Here is a 15,667-nt window from a genome sequence, read left to right as displayed (position 1 = left end):
TATTTGCTTATATCCATGTAATACAGAAATAGTCAGTATCTTTATTACTAGACTTCAAAATGTTAACTCTGAGCCTCTACCTAATATTGCGTTAAGGTTTAATTAGACAAGTTGACTTCCCCTCGAGAAAGACACAAAAAGACAATTTTATTTAAATTACCGTAATCATTTTTTCAAGTAGGTTATGCCACTAATGCTTTTCATACTCCATTTATATTAAATAATCAACACTTTTTAAAGCTAGTTACCTTTGAAGACCCTCAACTCAGAACTGAGGCTTTGAAAAAGAGCCTCGGTGTATAAAACGATTGGGTGAAATTGCCTTGTCTGAAAGCTAATTAAATGAAGTTGGCATCTCAAGAGGGAGGAGACTGCCAGCATCTTTCACAGGAATGTTGATAGCAGCTGCCTGACATGAGCATGAACACCATATGATTTGGTTCCATCAAGCCAGCCCTGCTAATACAATGGGCCAATATCTTGTCACCTAAGAAGCCCTTATGCATTTGGCAACATTAAATCATGTGACTGTCTTTCTCAACCCATTGGCATGTCTTTAAGAACAAGGGACAAAACGGATTCTCTGAAACTGACTTGACAACACTATGCAGGGATACAGAAGCCACACACTATAAATCCATATACCCTTAAAAACATGTGTATACATAATTAATATATAAAACATAATATGTCTTGCATCCTTTGCCATACCTGCAGTCAATCAATCCTCACTTACCGGGCACCTACTATGTATAAGGTGCTGTGGAAAGCATTATGAAGAACATTCTGAATCAGACCCACTCTCTACCTGCGATCAATTTTTGAAATCTCACAGGAGGTAAGAGCTCACAAATAGATATTACAGAAGGAAGATGGGATGAGAGCTATTGACAGAGTGCAAAGAAGTTTAGAGAAGTTTTAAAAAAAAATCACTCTATTGGTTCAATCTGGCAAATTGTCTTCTCCATCTCTACTCCTTGGTTCTAAACAATTCTGTTAAAACCTAACATACCACACTGCTCTTTTGTTTTTTGTCTTTTTTTTTTTTTTTTTTTTTTGAGACGGAGTCTCACTGTGTCTCCCAGGCTGGAGGGCAGTGGCGCGATCTCGGCTCACTGCAAGCTCCGCCCCCCGGGTTCACGCCATTCTCCGGCCTCAGCCTCCCGAGTAGCTGGGACTACAGGCGCCCGCCACCACGCCCGGCTAGTTTTTTGTATTTTTAGTAGAGACGGGGTTTCACCATGTTAGCCAGGATAGTCTCGATCTCCTGACCTTGTGATCCACCCGCCTCGGCCTCCCAAAGTGCTGGGATTACAGGCTTGAGCCACCGCGCCCAGCCCACACTGCTCTTTTGTATCCTATGTTGGTTCTTTATAAAAAATAAAGGTCTCTTTTTGACTCCTCCATCCATCTTCTTTGCTTTAGGGAGAAGGAGCCTAGTTCTGCTTATTAAGTTACTTTAAGTAATGTTATTTTAAGTTATGTTTTATTTTTTCCTTATGGAAGTCTTGCATGCGTATGGCTAAATTTGCAAAGAGGATTTTAAAAAGAAGTAATTGTCCAATTGTCTGGATATAAGCTCATGACTTCTGACTTGGGACCATTTCTTACGAAGGACATTGGAGGAGAGACAACATCTGACAGAAAAACGTGCAGCCCATTACTGATACTTTTAAAGGTCAGACTGCAAGTGACCTGCTTTTATATGTGAATTTTACAATGACTAAAGAACCAATGTTCTGAAGAGATTAGCTGGATAAATTGACTATTATAAACTCACCATTTATGTATGTCAGGACAAATGGAGCACTGTAATAGCATTTTTTTCTGAATTTCTTTGAGGTATGACAGAGAAAATTAATCTGAGACTAGAGAATAGGAAGGGAGAGTTATAAATTTGGAATTTGACAAATAAGGCATGCTTATACAATGTGCCAAGTCTGAAATAAAAAATGACCGTGTTAGAAAATCTCAAGTCTTTGTGAGAAAGTCTCTTCTTTTAAAAATTTTGCCAGTAAAGCCTTTATTTATTTTTTGTTGTTGTTGTTCCTTCTGTTTTTATTGTGTTTCCAAAATCTTGAGCCATGTTTAGATTATTGCCACTATCATCATCATAAGAAATATATATATACATAAAGCATGTATAATTTTTTTGAGTTATGAGTTATGTACAAGCAGACTATAAACACTTTAAGCTTCACAGTCACAGGGGATAAAATTTAAGGAAACTACTAAAATTACACAATAGCATTTATATGCATGTATTTACATATACATGATATGCATATAGGACAACTATAAATTTATGGTGCTGATTTTTCATATGCATACACACACACCAGTCAGTACTCTTACTATATACAAACACACATGTACAACACTTTATAAAGCACTTTGTCCATCTGTTTAAGAAGTTGTCATTATATTCCCTTCAATTAGAGTTAAATCTGAGTGTGTGTTTCCCATTTAGGATACAAATGAATCTATCTTTTTACTTCTGCCCAGCACATAGGATATAGTGCCCAAAACACACTAGGAAGTTAATCAATATTGTTTGAGTTAAATTGGATTGAATGAAGAACACGACGAATAATTAATTAAATCAACACAACGTTGATAGGATGTGTAACAAACACAAAATGAAACTTGATTTAAAATCTACAAGCAGAATTGTTCAAGACTGGGAGTTTTCAAATACTGTAGGGTAGTAAAGACAACCTATCCAGGCAAGGGAGTCGTAGAGCCTACGAGAAAACTTCTGGCCTGTCACTAAACAGCTGTGTGACAGGGGCCAGGGTGGGGGATGGCAGGGGGATGGCAGGGGGATGGGGATTTGTTTCACATCTCAAAACTCATCTAGTTTTAAAACCTTAAGCTAATAACATGTAAGTGCAGCTTGTACATTGCAAGTACTTGATATATGTTGTTTTTTTTCCCTGTTCTGATTAAATGTTAGCTGTTTATTATTTTGAAATAACAGCTTTGTCTTTTATAGATTTTAAATATACAGTTCCTCTTCCACTTAAAAGAATATTAAATGCTTTAAAATTATTCAACCTTTGAATTAGTTATGTTACAGTATCCATTCTTTTATTCAACAAATGTATTTTTCCACATAAAAGTTAACTGTGAAGTGTCCATTTGTATGCAAATGTGTTAACATTAATGGAGCCTTGTTGGTGGACAGCAGTGAGGCTGACATCTAAACTTAGTCCTGTGTGACCATGAACAGATTATGTGTCTACTCCTTGCGCCACAATCTCTCCATCTTTACAATGAAGGAATTAAACCATACTTTAGGAATATTTTAAAAGTTTTGTCATTCTGCATTCAGAAGGAGATTACTGTTTACTAGAATTTATGGAAAACAACAGAAATTAGTGGGGGAGAAAAGGTAGTTATTTAGCATTAGTTGAAGAGTGAATTCATTTTTGAGAAATTTTTCTGTCTCTTAAGTGTTCAAAATTGAAGCACACTCTTTTTCAGGCAATTGTTTAGTTAAAAAGCTTAGATCTATCCCAGCACTTTGGGAGGCCGAGGCGGGCAGATCACGAGGTCAGGAGACTGAGACCATCCTGGCTAACATGGTGAAACCCCGTCTCTACTAAAAATACAAAAAATCAGCCGGGCGTGGTGGCGGACACCTGTAGTCCCAGCTACTCGGGAGGCTGAGGCAGGAGAATGGCGTGAACCCGGGAGGTGGAGCTTGCAGTGAGCCCAGATAGCACCACTGCACTCCAGCCTGGGCGACAGAGTGAGACTCTGTCTCAAAAAAAAAAAAAAAAAAAAAGCTTAGATCTTTGAGTATGCTTGCAGTGGAATTTGAATTAGTATTGCCTCAATGATAGTTAATATTATTCTCATATTTGTTCTTTGTGCACCTTGTCATTTTAGCCACTTGCCGAGAGCTTCCTGTGTATCAGCTCCCTTGGTGCTTTGGGCACTAAACAAAATAAGACATTATTTTTTTCAAGCCATTCAAAGCCTAATGGGAGACAGCAAGAGGCAGAAAACTAAGGATTAAAAGAAAAAATGCATATTTAATTAGGGAATGAGAAAGTGGGAAGTATTGATTGATTCTGACTAAACAGGCAAAGCTTATAATTTTAAAATAAACAAATCATGAGTTTTCATACACTTTTCTCAGGATGATTGCTTCCCAAACAGTAACATTTGAGAAGTAAGCAAATTCAGGTCCTGCCATAGTGCCCATGAAAGGTTTTATCCTAAAGTACTGGATCCCACTTGCCGTGATGAGAGGAAAGTCAGATACGGAGAGGGACTTTTGACACTAACTGCCCTATCTATTACCCTTGCTTCCAATTTATTAATTTATCCATTCAACAAATATTTATGGAATAACCCTGTTATGCCAGGTAATGTTCTAGGTGCTGGAGAGATAGAAATAATTTCATTGACAAAGATTCACTGCTACCTTAGAAAAATGGCTGATTTTAGGACTGGGGCCGGCAATACAATGAACCTGGAACATTTTGCAACACCAGAAAGTTAGAAAACACTAAAAAAAAAAAAAGAAAGAAAAGAAAAATTATTGGAGATATATTAAACGGGTATAAGGGCAACTGAAAAGGCTCCTAATGGTCACAGTTGGAACAATTGGAGCCACAAAATATACTAGTATTGGATTATTACCAAAATAAATATCCATGAGTTTATACTGATAAAAAAATTGAATAAATTGACAACTAGGTGAGAAGAGACAAATCTCCATGGAGGAGAATTTCAAATAATTTACATTCATACTGTTCCTTCAAGGAATTAGAGCTTCTTAAGTGGGAGCTGTGCATAGTGACTTCCTCTTCCTAAGAACACAGTAAGAAAAAGAGGGGGGAAAGGAACATTGCAGTGGAGAAATCTGACAAACACTCTCTCAGCCAGGTGATTATAGTCAGCATCATCAGTCACAATTTATCCTGATAGTAAGACTCTAGATGTAACAAAAATGGCACCTTCCCCCTGTGAACGTCCTCTCCCAAACCTATAACCTCAGTTTAACCGCGAGAAAACCATCAGAAAATGTCCAGTAGAGCAGCATCCTACAATACCTCTGACAAGTGCTCCTCCAGGTTGTCAAGGTCATTAAAAACAGAAAAAGTCAGAGAAATTGTCACAGCCAAGAGGAGCCTAAAGGAGACATGACAACTTAATTGAATGAATATTCTGGATGGAATCCTGGAATAGAAAAGGGGCATTAGACAAAAACTAAATACATCTGAATAAACAATGGATTTTGGCTTGTAATAATGTATCAATATGGGTTCCTTAATTATGACAAATGTATCATACTAAAGTAAAACATTAATAATAAGAGAAACTGGGTGTCAGGTATGGAGGAATGCTCTGTGCTATCTCCTCAATATTTCTGAAAATATCAAGCTGTTCTAAAAATTAAAGTGCATTTAAATAATTTCACCATTCAAAGGAGCTTACTAAAACTCTGTTTTCCACATTCATGTAAAATAAATTATAGAATATTTAGTATGTCAGATGCAATAAGTTTTATGGAGAAGTATAAGGCAAAAAAAAAAAAAGAGAGAAGAGTGCTGGGGATAGTGCAATTTCATATATGTGATCAGAGAAGGACTACTTCAGAAGGTGACATTTGAACAAAGACTTAAAGTAGGCAAGACAGTAAATCATGCAGTTAACTGGAGAAAGAGATTCCGGAAAGATAAAACAGCAACTGCAAGTGTCCTGAGGTACGAGCAAACTCGTCGTGTTTGAGGAACAGCAAAGACGCCAGTGTGGCTGAAACGGGGTGGACAAGGGGAGGAGTCGGAATCGGTGAAGTGAGAGATACAGCGGTTGGCCAGAGATACAAAAGGTTGGCCTTTCAGTTATTGTAAGGTGTTTCTTCTCATGCCTAAAGTGGGATAGAAAACTGCTGGAGGAATTTGCGCAGGGGATTACCGTGATCTGATCTATTTTTAACGGATCTCTTTGAGTGTTTGGGGAATCATTGACTGCAGGCGGAAAGGCAAGGCAGGGGACCAGTCACAAAGCCATTGCAACAATCTGGGTGAGAAATGATAGTGGCTTGGGCTAAGGATTTAGAGGTAAAGTTTGCGAGAAGCTGTTGGCACTGCATGTATTTTAATCGTAGAGGCAATGGACTGCCCACCTATTACTTCTCACAGCCCCTATACTCATCCCAGCCTCACCCAAACATTTTCAGGAACTTATGATTCTGCCTGACTCCTTCCAGGTCTTTGCATGTAGGTCTCAGAAAGTCTTTCTCTTTGTAACCTACTTAAAACAAACTCCCTTTCTCTTTGCTATTCTTTCTTAGCAACCTGTTTATTTTTTATCACTATTTGTCATTTTAGTGCTTCTGTTTTTTTGTCTGTCTTTTCATCTACTCTATAAGCACTGTGAAATCAGGGACCAAATCTGTTTGGTCCAATAATTTATTCCAATTGCCTAATGCAGTACCTTAAGCATAGTAGGTGCTCAACCAATACTTGATGTCTGTATTTTTGAGTTTTTCCAATCATTATATCAATATCTACCTTGGCCAGATCCCTTGGTCATAAGTTTCACTCTTGCCCCAGATGCCTTGCTATGGATTCCATAGAAAAACACTGATAAATTTTTAACCTGCAGTAACTGTTTCATCACTAGTCTCAATGACAGAAGCTCATTGAGTGGGTCTCTATTCTGCTCAAGTGGAGTAAAAATAGGCACTGCTTAGCAACCAGCATTTTGTACTGAGCTTTCTCCTGTGAGAAAGGCAGAGCAATGCTAGGAAATTCAGAGCAATGCTAGGACTCAAACAGCAAGGGGATTTAGGAACTGGTAAGTATATTAAGCAACTGGATAAAAGTGCTTTTGAGAAAAAGTCTCCAAATGGTTGCTCTAGAAAGAGTAAGAACATAACATGCTAATGATTCCCTCAGATCCCCTCGGACACAAAACCTTTGCATTTCCCAAATTAGATAGTGCACTCGGGTCATAGCACAGAAGGTTCTTAACATAAACCGAAATGGACTAATTGCACACAAATGATTGAGCTTGATTCATTGTTCTTATAACTATACTCACCAGTTGTAGAAACAAAGTTAAAACAAAACTAAAGAGTGGTTTTGTGTGTTAGTCTGTGGCTTTGGTTTTGATTTTTAATCCGAACCTGCCAGCCATTGTATCCAAACCTCAATTTTGTTTCTGCCACTACACCTTTGTACAAATGTGGGAAAATTCCTTTTGCTCAAGACTCACTTTTCTCAACTGTCAAGGAAGGTGATTCAGTGACCTCCAAAGCCACTTACAGATCTAAAAATAACTACCTGTCCAGACTGTCTGGATAAGCCCAAGTGGCCAGTAGCCTGGAGAGTCATGTACCCAGCATGGCTTCATCTGCAAGCTTGTTCCCATCCTCTGTTAGTACCCGGACTCTGAATACACGGTCTCAACACAGGCTGCCAATCACCTACAGCTCACCTGCTCCCTAGAAACTTGCCTATTGTTTTCCCTATAACTGCAGACCAGCTGTGGCCATCCCTGCTAACCTGTGGCAGAGGTCTGAATGCATTCCAATTTTATACCTTCTTGGGTACTCCCTCCACTCTAGAGTACCATACTTTCCTTATATCTGATAGTTAGATAGTTACTCTTTTGTCATCATTAATAATTCTTTATATTCAGCTTCCTCTGTTTAACCAACTAAGTGTTTCCTATCTATCTTCTGATTAAACCTTGACTATTGGATCATTTGAATTAAGTTTGTAATACATTTCAGCGGAGTTATTTATTAGAGAAAGGGTGAATCTCTCAATCATGGGGAAAAAGTAACATCTTAGAGAATATGACACTTTGGAGAAGATAATTTTTAATAAACATTGATCTCAGACTCCTCCTAATTGACTTAAAAAAGCAAGAAAGGAAAACTGGCAAAGGCATAGCAACTACCTTTAAGGAGGAATTAAGGAGCAACTTGAGTCACTGAAAAGTGCGTATTCAATTTTGGTTTGAAATTCTGTCCCTTCTCCCCCTATTTTGAATATTATGAATCCACTTGGAATTAAAAGAGAAGAGTAGGAAATGTCAATACAATAGAGAGTAAAATTGTCCTCTTATGATCCTTAGGAAGTGATTGTCTGGATAGGTCTATCCCTTAGGAGCTTGCATATTATCCATCTCAACTTAGAGGGAGGTCTCTGATGGGTGAGACAGGAATTTGTTTTATGCATAATTTGATTCAATATTTTTGCTACTGGGTAAAAACAAATGAGATGATTTATAGCTACATAGTAAAGAACCACAAGATATGTAGTGGGTTGAAGCTAAAGGTTGTAGTTTAACAGAACTAAATGAAAGTTGGATCTTCAGTAGATTTATATTTCAAGACAAGTTCCTAAAATTTTACAGCTCTCCCCAAAGGAGAGAAGGTTTACTATTTTCTCAACAAAAGTTATGTGTATTGCTTGTCTCTGCTGATTTCTCTTGGTGAAAGTAGAATCCTTAATGAATTTTCAGCAAGATTAATAAATACAGAGGATTTGTTTTCTTAATCTTGCTTTTTCCTAACAGTGCCTAAGGATCTGCCATGAGCTGTGCCTACAAAAAGCCATAAATCTGGTGAATTCATCTTGAAAAGAAAAGCAGGTCAAGTGAGTGAGAAATAAATTAAAAAGGATGTTAGCTATAAAACGGCTCCTTGCATGATTCAATTTATCAGTTTGCAAATGTCAATAAGCGTCTTTTACAGTATTATAAATAACCAGACAATATGACGTGAGTTTACAAAAGCTATAAGCATATATTATTATCAACACATAATCAAAAATGAGCTACCATGTTAATATATATATACATATAGACATAAGTGTCTTAAATTTACTTTAAAAGATTTATGATAAACAATTATAGTATAATAGTAAAAGTATCTAATAATTATTGAGAGCATTCTACTTGCCATATACTGTTGTAAATATTTTACTTGTATTACAGATTAAGTAACTTGCTTCAAGTCATACAGCTAAGAAAATTGGAATTGTTATTTTTGAATCCTGCTGTGTCTGACTCCAGAACCATTTTTATGCACAACCAAGGCTGAAAGGAGACTGGAGATCATTTAGTGTACACCCTGTGTTGTTGGGTAAAAAGGACTGAGAACAGAAGTGACTTGTAAAAAATGGACTCACACAATCAAAACTCAAACCTATACTTCCTGGCTCCTTGTCAGTTGTTTTCCATTGCGTGAAGCTCATAGGAATATCAAATTCTACCTGGTGCTGTGAGTATGTTTCTGACTCTGACTCTGTGAAAGGAGGTGGAAGGGGCAGTAGTTTAATTAATTTAAGGCTGAGGGTATGGGATTTGCAACATTCCAGTGTAGACAATCAGTTCAATACACATTTATTGATGCTTGCTGTGTAAGAGTTACTATACCAGGTTACGGGAGAACAATAAATCAATCACATATAATTCTTTCCTTCAAAAACTTATAGTACAGTTGGGGAAATGTATAAGTTTGAAAAGTAGTTTAATACATAGCAGCCCTGTTTAGATCCACATAAGATTTTTTTTTAAAGGCTTGGGTAATTACTGTAGCTTCACCAGATTATAAATTCCAAGGTACATTGGTTAAGAGCTCAGTCTTTGAATTTACACTTCCTCTTGACTCTGAGTCTGAGATACACTGTTAGTTAATTGGATGACATTAGGCAGGTTTCTAATTTGCCTGAGCTTCATTCAACCTATATTTAAATGGGCATGGGACAATAAAAGTAGTCACCTGCTAGGATAAGATCAAATTAGATCAGAGGGAAGGAAGGAAGAAAAGAAGGAAAGAAGTAAGGGAGGAAGGAAGACAGGAAGGAATGAAGGGAGGAAGGGAGGGAGGGGGGAAGGAAGGAAAGAAGGAAGGAAGGAAGGAAGAGAGGGAGGGAGGGAAGGGGAGGGAAGGAAAGAAGGAAGAGAGGAAGGAGGGAAGGAAGGGAGGAAGGGAGGGAGGGAGGGAAGGAAGGAAGGGAGGGAGGTGGGAGGTAAGGAAGGAAGGGAGGAAGGGAGGGAGGGAGGGAGGGAAGGAAGCAAGGAAGGGAGGGAGGTGGGAGGGAAGGAAGGAAGGAAGGAAGGGAGGGAGGGAGAGAGGGAACGCTGTCAGATATAGAGGAGATATCAATTAATTTCATTAAGTGAAGTAGTTTTTGGCTCCATGGAAGTCACAGAAGGTGTCTGAGCTAAGCTTGAAGACTTTGTAGAGTTTCAGTATGGAATAGGATAATTTATCCAACTTTAAATTTCGTCTTATTTTCAGAGTTGTAAGAATTTATAAAAATGAAAACCTATTTTAAAACATTCCTCTTTACCTCCCTTTTCACCATTCTTGGTGGATAAGCAAGACTTTGTATCCTAAAGTCTAAGACAGAGGTAGTGAACTTGCAGACTGTGGGCCAAATTTAGCCATAGACATATTTTGACTCATCCATGAATTTTTTTTAGACATTTAATATTGTTTACCAACCTTTAAGAAAATTGTATAATAGTGGCATTTCCTTTATATTTAGGACTGGTAGGAGCAGCCATGAATAAGTAAGATTGAGAAACTATTTTCCAAGGTTTCTGGACTCTGCAAGCCCTCCAGTTTCCTGCAGGACTCAGAAGGAGCAGGGAGACCCCTTTTCCTCTTCATGATGACTGAGATCAGGCAAATCTACATATATTTGATTCAGGGTAACAACAAATGTGAGTTTTTTGCATATAAACAAGATGTGTCATTTTCACAAACATAGTTAAATGGGGGAAAAATGGCATTCTAGGTTGAGAGAAAAAGCAAAAAACAAAGCGTGCTCAGGGAAGGTAAAATGTGAAGAAATAGTTGTGTGGGGTGGAGTGAGGTGGTAATGAAGAGAGGAATAAAGTAGGAAATGTGAAAAGAGAGATGTAGTCAGATCATAGAAAGTCTTGAATGCCAAACTAGGGAGTACCTTGTAAGCTCTTTCCCCATTCCTATTCCCCTTTGAAAAAGTTTTAAAACTATTAAACACATATACCAACCTAAATAAAAATTAAAATGAAAGAAAAAATATTCAACCATAATCCCATTCAATTGCAATAGCTTTTTTCCCCGTATTCTTCTTGAGTTCTTGTTAATTATTTATTATATTCCTTAAATATTTTCTAAAACATATTTGTAAGAGGGATGCAATGTGAAAAAAATTATTTGGTCCCATACCACCTCTCAGTCCAATAGTGCTTTAACGCTAGGCTTTACCATGTGCTTCCATACATATTATTATGCAAATCCCACAACAACTCTAAAAGTGGCTGAAATGTTATTGAATTATGTTGAACCACCCTAGATGTGGCCGCTTCAGTAGCAGATGGTCTGAATATCAAGTCACAACACCAACAGGTGAAGCTAAAACAGCAAGCTGGGGCACATTAGCTGCCAGGGCCCATAGAGTTGCCTTAGATGAGGATCCATTCTTAAAACACTAAGTTCCAGCTAGCAGATGGGGATCACCAACCTCTACCATTTAGAATAGGAGACTGAGAGAGCATAGCTTGACCTACCTCCCCAGGCACTGTTTGATGATGGTTGTGACGAAGAAGACTCCCAATTCAGCAAGCCAGAACTCCTCAGAGATCCACAAGCATGCAGAACCATTCTGAAGTAATAATTTCATAGACCTATACTTTCCAATCAGGCTCTCAAATCTTTGCAGAAAATTTGAAGTCCATCGTTTTAGACCCTGCCTGGGTCAGTGGGAAATAATAACTACTAGATTTTTATTGTTTTAAAACTGGCAGTAAATTTGGAAGCAGAGCTCAGCTTCTGTAGCCTGCCCAAGAGAGCTGAAAATAGGACTTGCTGGCAGAGAATGTCATCTGCTGTGTTAGAGATTAAAACAAAAGCCAGATGGGCTCCAAAGACAGAAGAAGAGATGGGGCAGATGGGAAATGCCCACCATGGGCTATATAAAGTACAGAATGAAAAACTGGTTTGTTTTTTTACCCTTTTGAACCAAAAAGATGTTAGGGAAGAATTCACCTGGAGATGAAGCTGGAAGTTGTCTAAGAAGCATGATATTGAGACTGCCGAGAAGTTCCTGAATGGCTCCACTTCTGAGAAATTCTGGAGCTTAAAACATATGCTTACAGAGTTAGCTCTTTGATATGATGCAATCATAGCATGAAGGGTATTATTTAAAAGAAAAACACATAATCAGCTTTTATAGTAAGAGTGGAGTAAACCCATAAAAGATTAATGCTGAAAGGACTTAAAGAGTTAATCTAGACAGCCTCATCACCACCATTCCCATCTCAGGCCCATTTCATGAATGTGAGAAAGCAATTAAAGAAAGATAAGGTAAGATCTTTCCCAAGTGAGACATGCTAAAAGTTAAGGAAAGGGTAAGATATGTTTTAGTCAAAAAAACAAACAGAAAAAAGTTGCTAAAGCAACGTGGGATTTGAATTTACAAATGCTGGGATTCTCCTATCCTAAACAGAGTGGCTTCAAAAGTCTCCCCACACCCACATTCATGTGTATTCTCACGCAGCATCCATATAGGCTCAGGTGTAGTGGGAGGCAGTGAGTCCCCAGTGCCATCTGCGCTGCTAGGATGCCCTGTTATTTACACCCTCCACCCCCTGCATCTTATCTCTACCCCTATGTTTGTTTGCTTTTTTCCTTTAGAAAAATCTGTAATAGATGATGAGAACTGTTTGATCTCATTCTTCTCCCTCTTTCCACTGCCCCCACCCCCGCCCCCTCCCCACATAAATACACATTTCTCCCTTGAGTCAGTTTGTCAAACCTTTTGTTATTTACCCTTTAGCGTTACAAATAAGTCTGGTCTTGCCAACATTAACCACATCGCAGTGTTATTTATATAACAGCAATTGCTTCCTGCATCTGTGATTATAACCTAGGGAAAGAACTAGAGCACTGGCTGGTCTCTCAAGTGTTTCCTTTCTGCTTAAGTCATTAACATTCCAACATTTGGTGCAGGTTTTCTGCCACGGCTTTTAGCCACTAAACTAATGTTACATTAAAGTGATAAATGATGCTATAAAAATGAGGAACCCCAGCTGAGGGATTAATGTGAGGTGCCCTTTAAAAAGGATTTAGATTGTGTGTTTTGAATGTATTTGTTATGGGATTCCTTGAGCATTGTAGTAATACACCAGCATTAAACCCCTGCATTCTGATGTTGCCTGTTTAAACAATGTCAGATCATCTCTCTCTACGTAGGCAACAAAGATAAATCTTCTCATTAAATGAAGCTTCTTTGGTCCTATCCAGATAGAAGCTCATGGTAGACAAGTGATTAAGCAGCTCCTCTGAACTCATTACCATTCATTTGGTCCACTACCTTCTTCCTCCTGATCCCTTCCTTTCTTTGCACCTTCACAAGAATCACTCTGCTTTTTCACACCAAATGCGTGAAGACCTGCTCTGACATCCTACCATACAAAGGCTGTTCGGCAGTGGATAAGATCTTCATTACTAAGAGCTGTGCTACTGAGTCTTCTCCCTAAAACAAGGACGGTTTTATGTTATCATTCGGTTGTTCCAGGCCACTTAGGAATACATTAAGGAAAAGCTCAAACATTTTCCCAGTTGTATATATGTAGATTTAGTTTATTTTAATTTTTACTTTTGTGGGAAGCTTTACAACTGAAACTCTTTCTCAACCATTCTTGCAAGTACCAGCTTTTAAAAGTCATTGCCTCATAAGACATATGTGCTAATATTTGCTATGAAGATAATTACATTTCAATTGACTAGAATACTGACAGTAAATTATTCCTTAATATTACCTTTAGTGACTAGGTATTTTTTTCCATCATGTCTTTAATCTTATGTCCCTATTCTATCTCCTTTACTAACACTGAAAAACACTTTTGATAAAGGATGATGTAAGTTTAAGAGATGTCATAGGCAAAGAGAAGAAGCTATAATTATTCTGCGTGCTATCAAGACAGCAGCTTGGCTTTGCCAGCAGTTATGTTCTTTTTTCTTTTTCTTTTCTTTCTTTCTTCTTTCTTTTTTTTTTTAAGAGTGTACTTCCTTTTCAAGTTAAGGCAATTAGAAGTCTGGGCAGATTGGCCATTACATGGTGCCTTCAAAAGCACATCTGAGCACAGTTATTCAGCTTCTTATTTGCAACAGAAATAATACAGATTGGTGTAAAGAAAAGTGCGAAACTAAGGGAATTATATTGCTAATTCAAACCAAAATGCTTTGGGGGATTCCTCTGTGCCTTTTATCATTAAATTCCTGACTAAATAACTGGAAGTCTTCTTAAACTTATCAAGTGTTCTTATTTCTGTCGTTCTCTTTCTTCACTTTTTGAGAATTAATTCACAACTTGATAGATTATCTTTGGGCACATTCAGAGACACAGAGAAATGGTTTCTGGTTCTTAAAATCAAAACCCCAAAGTAAATCATAGTGATAATTCAAATATCACTTTCTGTTGATGGCTAATAAGTAAAATCAGTTTCCGGTTTTAAAGGCCCCAAACCGAAAACACATTTAAAAAGTAAGAATGCAGTAGAACTACTGGAGTCTGGGCTTTACTTCACCCAGGCCACCATTTTTAACTCCCCATCACTCATAAGTTGCCAAAATCGTGTGTTAGTTTCTTGCTATTTAAAATAAAAAAGATTTCTATTATAGGTAAATCTTCATTATAAAATTACTTGTGCCTGGTTTGTACATTTCTTATTGCATCTTTTTTTTAGGATTCATTTATGAGAAACTTGTAAGGTGCCTTTATGAATATCTATGTGGCACATCCAACATAGATGATACGATGGGTGAAAATTTTGTGTATTGCTCACTATTTTTATAACTCCAAGGGTATTTGTTCTAATAGGGGTATTATCAATATTTTGAATATTTGCACAGATGCAAATATTTAACAAATACATCTTTGTTCATCATATACAAGTTTATAATGTATGTATTACCACCTCCATTTTACCCTCCTTGTCTAATTTCTACCACGTAACAGTTTTAAGTCACACTTAATGATATAAATGATTTCTTAGCTTAAGATATATCCCTCTATATTATCATATCTTCTTCATTCTGGCTAAACCTATATAGTCTTTCGGGAGTTTCTTAGCAATCTCCTGAACTAATTTTGGTCAAATGAACTAATTCTGAGACCCATCATGAGAAATATGCTCAATTAGATTGGAATAGACAAGCCACAGATAGAAAATAATGGAGAAAGGTAAGCAAATACAGATGAGAAACTAAGACGGTATACATAGTTTTAATTGTAATAGAGAAATATTATTAAAGGTTATTTGTTTTATGAACAGATAGTTTTTTTCCCACAATTACTTATCTCCCATCTACAATATTTTAATAAGTTACTTCTTGGTCTCTCTCCTTCTTTGCATCATTGCCCTGATTCTATCTTACAGTTTTTCTCCATATATTCTCTTCTAGTTTTATCTTCCACTGAAACATTGTACATCGAAGTTTAAACAATCAAGAGTGTGACTAACTTTTTTTGCCGAGCCAAAATATAGGTTTTAGGCCAGCCTGTGAAGTAGCTGACTTCTAATCCAATGAAGGACACATGGTCATAATCATGTCTATCTAAGAGAAGGCCATGAGTGAGGGCTGGACGCGTGAGTGGTTTCAAAGAAGAGGCTGTGTATAGGGAAAGCACTGCAATCA

This window comes from Theropithecus gelada, chromosome 2 (assembly GCF_003255815.1).
Source record: "Theropithecus gelada isolate Dixy chromosome 2, Tgel_1.0, whole genome shotgun sequence".
In the NCBI taxonomy this organism is placed as follows: domain Eukaryota; kingdom Metazoa; phylum Chordata; class Mammalia; order Primates; family Cercopithecidae; genus Theropithecus; species Theropithecus gelada.
The sequence above is the reverse complement of the archived record's forward strand: the minus strand, read 5'-3'. Positions refer to the sequence as shown.